Source organism: Pan troglodytes, chromosome 10, assembly GCF_028858775.2.
Source record: "Pan troglodytes isolate AG18354 chromosome 10, NHGRI_mPanTro3-v2.0_pri, whole genome shotgun sequence".
Lineage (NCBI taxonomy): Eukaryota > Metazoa > Chordata > Mammalia > Primates > Hominidae > Pan > Pan troglodytes.
The window spans coordinates 122,430,983-122,436,982 of record NC_072408.2 but is presented as its reverse complement, the minus strand read 5'-3'; the positions used below and the strand labels follow the sequence as shown (position 1 = coordinate 122,436,982).

Here is a 6,000-nt window from a genome sequence, read left to right as displayed (position 1 = left end):
AAAATAAAATATTTAAATTGTATTGGTTAAAACAAGTCTCTTTGCATTCCTCCCAAATGTCAGGGGCCACTAGAACGACTGTTAAAATAAAGCTGATTTAGGAATATATTTAGACTGGCTTTAATGCGATATATTCGTGTGAATTAAAGTCATTTCTTTATGTAGTTGTTTCTAGCCATCCCAGTGTAGGAATGGGTTCTAGAACTGTTCCTCCTCTTACTATGCCTACTTATGATGTTGTGATACTCAGGTGCAGAGTCAGAGAACATGTCACAATATGAATATGTTTTGTGTTGCCTGGCACCAGAGTTATGTGGGTTGTGGAAGAGAAACTCTGAACTGTAGAGAATCAGAATGCTCAGTCATCAAACCCACAAAACTGTAAGAGGATTCCATTAGAATGACAACTCGTCAAAATAGAAGTTCCTTTCTAGCAGAAATTTGCTTGTAAGTACAGCTTTACCAGGTATACATACCCCATATTCCTTTTTTTATTGAATGGGAATCATGTAAAATAGAATTTATCCATTTCTGTGGGTCCTGGGCACACCCTGAAGCAGTATACCAATGGTGATTATTTCTGTACATGAAGTTGCGTATTTTATGTATTTCAAATATAAAAACCATTTAATCAACTGTGCTTAAGAAAATACTGAATTATTCTACTCTTCCTCTAGAATGTATTATTCCCAAATTACTGAGTAAAGAAGAAATGATTAAGAGTCTGTAGCCAGAAGTTGTAGGATAAAAAATATTTTAGTGATGTGAGAGGTAGTTAATTAATACAAATATTATGATCACCTTCTGGATTTTGTGATATTTGTAGTATTTTCATTTTTAAAAAAGCAGAAACTTGTGATTCATATTGTGACATTTTCTCATTCTAAATAAGCATCTATGTTTTGTAGGTAAATTTATGTTTATAATTTTCTTTTTTTTCCTCTGAAAGAGCTTCCAAATTGTGTAAGCTTCAGATCCCACAAAGCTGAATCTACCCCTTCTTGTTATTGTAATCATGCGATTTAATAAAATTTCATATCAGCCAATAAAAATGAGTGTGTAAAAGAAGAATTGCATTCATAAAAACGAAACTGCATGCTTTAGAACACCCAATTGGATTTGAGTTGCTAAAAACACTTGCCATTGAATTAGGTGTGGATGAGAAAATTTAAGAGATGAGGAGGAAAATGATCTTGATGATTTGGAAGGATTCTTCCTTTAGACTGCTTTGCAGCAACTTTTGTTTCCTACCTCAAAAAAGCCAAAACCGCAGCCTGCAGATGAAGCTGTGGATGTGTTTTATAAAAATGGCAAAGTAGAACACGGATATTTGCTAACTGACTTCTCGACAGAGTGCTTTCAGACAGCCTCTACCAATAGTTGAGAAATGGCAGCTGAGAGAAAACCTAATTGTCTTTTTTTTTTTTTTCTGGTCCACCTACTCCACTTTACAGATGGGAAAACTGAGGCCCAGAGAAGCAAAGTGTATTTCCTAGGGTCACACAGCCTAGGTCTCCAGACTGGATGTCCTTCTGTCTTTCTGCAGGTCTGGGTCAGTATCTGTAGCTGGGAGAGGCGGTGGGGGAAGGGAGAGGGCAGGCAGGAATTGGAGCCTTCCACATGCCTAACTTGTTAGGGCGTTCATGATGTCACAATTAGGAAGGAAATGGAGAGGGGAGGCCTCGGAAACCCCCCAAAGGCCCTCTGATTGCGCCCTGCCGAATCCCTCCAGGAATTACTCCCTGGTCCTCTCACAGTGGCTGTGGTCTCAGCCTGAGATAAAAGGCCAGAAGCAGGAAGGTAAATCTGATGGAGCTTCCTCCACCATCCCCCCCCCTTCCCCAAATGTGCCCTCCTTCTCTTGGATATAGAACATAGTTAAAAAAAAAAACAAAAACAAAAACAAAAATTCTGAGCCCAGTTGCCATGGCAACCACCTGTGGTCTGGGTTTCTGGAATCACTAGCCAGAGAAGAATCAGGAAAATACAGTATGATTCTACTGGAAGACCCGCCACAATCCTGCTGTGCGGTGTCCTTGTTCATGAACAGCCTTACCCATCGGTGAGAACAGACAGGCAAGGGTGTGGGGCTATTGCACTCAGGACAGTGGAGGTCGGGGCTGGGTGAGGTATCCCAGGTGGAGAGAACAGGGATCCTCGGGTTGACTGAATGCTTTACTGCTCCCCTGTGAAGCTGACAGGCCCAGGTTCAAAGATCAGAGGGCAGCTGGCAGTCACCTCCTTCCTTCCTCCCCTGGGCATGAGGAGGCTGAACTGGTCTGCCTGGAAACCCACTGTTTCCTTTTTGGAGACTCTGGCTGCAGCCACCTATAGGGATTGGCATTCCAGCTGTCTCCCATAAAACCTCCAGCTCTTTATAATCCCCAGTTAAAGCCTAAGCTCCAATAAAAGTTGCCAGGCTGGGTTTGGGGCAAGGTGTCCGCATCTTCTACACAGGCCGAGGACGCTGTAATGAGCCTGACTAGGAGGCACAGTCCTGGGCTGCTTCCCCTCATTGTCTGTAACTAAGCACACATGAAAGCGAGCTGTAGATTAGCCGAGACCCAGAGCATCTGAAAGACACACTCAAAGAGCCACATCAACCACTAAAGGAGTTGCCAAGAGGAGGCAGGGAGGGGGTCTTTAATGGTCCATTTGCAAGAGATGAAATTTCTAAGCCTTAGAAACTTGGATACAGCATGGCGAAGTTGCATTTTAAAGGTTTCAGGAGAAAAGATAAAAAGTTAGAGGGTTAGAGGTGACTTCTGGCAGCTTCCCTGAAATGCATGCCAATTAGACAGAATTCCTTGCACGTCGTGAGTCCTCCAAAAAATATTTGTGAAATAAACAAATGAATGGGATATGGTTTTTCCTATCACACACTTCTGGAGCCAGTGGCCTGATTTGTTATATAATATGTCCTGCAGAGGGCAAGGCCAGGCAGGCACCACAATGGAAAGGGGCAATTCAGAGCAGAGACTCCCTTTCTGTGCTTCCAAACTTCTATTTTGCAGACTGTCCTATAGAGCAAGTCTTAAAAACTCCAAGACCTACACGGGCAAGATGGGGGTGTGTGATGGTTAATATTGAGTGTCAACTTGATTGGACTGAAGGATGCAAAGTATTTTTCCTGGGTGTGTCTCTGAGGGTGTTGCCAAAGGAGATTAACATTTGAATTAGTGGACTGGGAAAGGCAGACCCACCCTCAGTCTGGGTGGGCACCATCTAATCAGCTGCCAGTGTGGCCAGAATAAAAAGCAGGCAGAAGAATGTGGAAAGACTAGACTGGTTTAGTCTTCTGGCCTGCATCTTTCTCCCATGCTGGATGCTTCCTGCCCTCGAACATCAGACTCCGAGTTCTTCAGCTTTGGGACTCGGACTGGCTTCCTTGATCCTCAGCTTGCAGATGGCCTATTGTGGGACCTTACCTTGTGATGGTGTGAGTTAATACTCCTTAATAAACTCCTCTTTATATATACATCTGTCCTATTAGTTCTGTCCCTCTAGAGAACCCTAACATAGGGTGATACATGAATAAGGTAGGCAGCGATGGGGGTGGAGGGGGCTCTGGTGGTCTGGAGAGCCTGTATCCCATCCACCAAAGGGGACAGCCACTGCCCAGCTCCAGCCAGTTGTGGCTATACAAGGTTTTAGGTCCAGTCACCAGATCGTCCGGCTTTTCAAGAACCTCCAGAACTCCAAATTTTTTTAAGGTGATATCTCCTACTTTAAAAATTATAGCAATGAATTCAAACTGCTAAAAGCACCATGTGGCCAAACCACATTCTGTTGAAGAACACATCTGGACCATGGGATGCCAGTTAGTGAACTTGGATTTAATGTTTTGCTTCATCCACTCGTCACTATTTGTTGGGGGAGATGCTCAACTTGAGTCACGAAAGGTGAGCCGGATTTGGCCAAGTAGGCAAAGGCTCGACAAAACTAAGTAGGCAAACGCTGGACAAGACCGGCATTCCAGGCAGGGGGCACAACAGGTGCAAAGGTGTGGAGAGATGCAAAAGCACCACGCCCATGGGGAAATAGAAGGTCACTGGGCATGGCTGACACCAAAGGGGCAGTTTGGATGGATCTTGGGGTGGGGACAGGTAGGCGATACGACATGAGCCATTGGAAGGGTGACAACTCTAGTTTTGATGGGCATAGGGTCGTTGCTTGTAAAGAAACCACTTTACACTGAGTTGTCAATCAAGTTGATTTGACTTACGACCACAGTGAAGATTTGGAGTCTATCTAAAACATGAAGCTGGACAGGGCTTCCTTAACATCTGGTTCTGGAGCCAGATGATCAAGGTTCAAATCCTGGCTCCCTAACTGTAGCCATGTGACCTAAACTACTTATCCTCTCTGTGCCTCAGTTTCCTTAGTAAAATGGAGATAATCACAGATTGGATTTGAGGATTGAGGGAGTTAACTCATCTAACAAACATGGGATGATGCTTGGTGCATGGTGAGCAATTGACAATTCCCCCTTCTTTCTATTATAACCTCCCTTTTCCTTCTTACCTAAAGGGGCCAGACACATTCCTTGCTGTCTGGCCCTGGCCTTGGCAAAACACGGTCTGTGAATCAGAGGTTTAAAAGCTCTTTTCCTGAGCTGAAGATTCTGATTTCGTGGCTGTGCACACAGGAAATAAAACCCCGTTCTTCTAAGTGGACTGGGAGAAGTATGAAATTACGACTAAGTTGGTTTGGAGCTTTTGTGTGGGTCTTTCACGAAGAGACAACCATTAATCATGCACAATTACCCTGACCTTGGGTGAACTACAGTCTCTTGAACACAGAAGATTTCACTCCCGGGGGGTGTGGAGATGCAAAGATGTCTGCTTACCATCAGAGCACAGAGAACCAGTGCCTAAATGGCCCAAGGTCCAGCACGCTTGTTTCTTAGCCTTAGAGACTCCCCTCTTTCCAAGATCTGCTTTCACACTCAAATGCCCTTTCCAAGGAAGCATGCATAGTTAGGGAAAATAAAAGGCTTTGGAGAATAGGATCAAATCTGTCTCTGCTATTTAATAGTTGTGTGTATGACTTTGGACAGGGGCTGTATCCTCTCTTGTCACCTCAGTGTTGCATGTTTAAATTGGGGTGAATAATGCCTATCTCATCAGTTCATTATGTGGACTAAGAGACATTAAAAGGGGTGCTGATGTGAACATCCCATTGTGCAGTGGAGCTCAAAGCCTCAGAGAATTGAAGGCACTTGTGCATGGTTGGACCCCAAGTTATCTGGGGTCTGACACATAGTGTTTGCCCAACAGATGATTGCCTCAGCCTAAGAACTGGCCTCCCTAGGCGGCCCCACCCCAGCCAGGAACTGGGGGAGAAGCCTTCAGACTCCATCATGATAGAGGATGAGATTTTGATGTATATAGGTTTCCTCCCTCCTCTCTCCCTCTCTCATATTCTTTCCTTCCCTCCTCCCCTCCCCTCCCTCCTCCCCTCCCCTCTCCCCTCCCCCCTCCCATCCCCTCTCCCCTCCCCCTCCCCTCCCCCTCCCCTCCCCTCTCCCCCCTCCCCTCCCCTCTCCCCCCTCCCCTCCCCTCTCCCCCCTCCCCTCCCCTCTCCCCCCTCCCCTTCCCTCCCCCTCCCCTCCCCCTCCCCCTCCCCTCCCCCTCCCCTCCCCCTTCCCTCCCCCTCCCCCTCCCCGCCCCCTTCCCTCCCCCCTCCTTCCCTCCCCCCTCCCCCTCCCTCCCTCCTCCCCCTCTCCTTCCCTCCCCCCTCCCCCCTCCCTCCCTCCTCCCCCTCTCCTTCCTTCCCCCCTCCCCTCTCCTTCCCTTCCCTTCCCCTCCCCTTCCTTCCCCTCCCCTTCCTTCCCCTCCCCTTCCTTCCCCTCCCCTTTCTCCCCTTTCTTGCCTCCCTTTCTCACTTCTTCCCTTTCTGCTTCTTTCTCTCTCCTTTCCTTCTTCCTCCATCTCTTCCTTTCTCTTTCCTTTCCACTCTTCTTTCCATTCTTAAACTCTTAATGAGCACGTGGGACAA

At 46.5% G+C, this 6,000-nt stretch overlaps 1 long non-coding RNA gene across 1 annotated transcript in view; it reads left to right on the top strand.

The window, feature by feature from the left end:
* Positions 1–250: 250 nt before the first annotated feature.
* LOC107967649 (uncharacterized) overlaps positions 251–6,000 on the top strand; it is a 60,677-nt gene continuing 54,927 nt past the window's right edge. Inside the window, exons 1-2 of the long non-coding RNA XR_008538575.2 lie at positions 251–447; positions 1,455–1,552. This is a non-coding gene — a long non-coding RNA (uncharacterized LOC107967649). The remainder of the gene's footprint in view (positions 448–1,454; positions 1,553–6,000) is intronic.